Here is a 1,345-nt window from a genome sequence, read left to right on the forward strand (position 1 = left end):
GTGTACCCAATCGTAAGTTGAGGAGCATCTGTATTGTAATGTGGATCCCTGTGTAACATTCTCCAAGGTCAAAATATTGAACATCATTAGCATCAGAGAACACCCCCAGCATGTCCCTTCCTCATCTTAAACTCCTCCCTCCCTTGGGGTAACCACTATTTAGATTTTGGTAATTTGTCCTCACTTTGCTCTATAGTTTTGCCACATAAGCAGGAATCTGAGTACTTTTGTCTGTTTTTATCTTGTTTCTTCTGTTGACAGTACAGTTTTAGAATTTATATATGTTGCACATAGCTGTAGTTTTTAAATTTTCACTGCTGAATATTTCTTCATTATATGAATAAACAATTTGTCTCTTCATTTTACAGCTAGTGGACGTTGGGCAGGCTCCCTTTGGGGCCTGTCATAAGCAACATTCACATTCTTGTCAAGTGTACCACAGTGCACATAAATATGCCTGTCTATACTAACACATATCTCTGAGACAGGAATTTCTGGTTGTACACATCTATGCATTACTAGATAATGCCAAAGTGTTTAGACCAACGTTCACTGCCACCAGTTTTTGAAAGCTTTTATCGCTCTTTGTTCTTGCCTCAGAATTATCCGACTTTTCAATGTTCTCCCATCTAGTGGGTATGCAATGGTTTCTCACTGAGGTTTTGATAGGATTTTGCTGATTCCCAGTGAGGTTGAACACAATTGGAGATGTACATTGGTCATGGAGATCTCCTCATCTGTAAAGTCTCTTGCTCATTTTCCTATTGGATTGGCAGTCTTTCTTTTTTCATTTTTAAAATGATTTGTAACACTTCTCTATGTATTATTCTAAATTATTGGTTAAAATTGTTGCAAATATATTCTTCCATCTTGCAGTTGCTTTTTCACTATCTGTCTTAATGGTGTATGGCAATGAACAGAACATCTTAATTTTAATGAAATCAAGTTTATTAATCTTCTTTTAGATAGTGCCTTGTGTCATGTTTAAGAAATAAATTTCTGCCTAAAGTCATGTAGATATTCTCATTATCCAATACAAGTTTTATTGTTTTTTGGTTTTTATTTTTTTAATATATGTAAGTCTATAATCCACCTGGAATTGATTTTTGTGTCAGATGTGACAGGGGATCCAATTTCATTTTCTACAATAAAGATGTCCAACTGTCTCAGCACTATTTATTGAAACTACTAGCCTTTCCCCCATTGCTCTACAGTGTCACTTTATCATAAATCAAAGTGTCTATATGCTCCTGGTTCTGTTTCTAGAGACTCTGTTCTGTTCATTGTCCTGTCTATCCTTGTGCTAATACCACGTGGTATAAATTAATGTAGATTTGTATTAACT

The sequence above is a fragment of the Pteropus vampyrus genome, unplaced genomic scaffold, assembly GCF_000151845.1.
Source record: "Pteropus vampyrus isolate Shadow unplaced genomic scaffold, Pvam_2.0 Scaffold6, whole genome shotgun sequence".
NCBI classification, from domain to species: domain Eukaryota; kingdom Metazoa; phylum Chordata; class Mammalia; order Chiroptera; family Pteropodidae; genus Pteropus; species Pteropus vampyrus.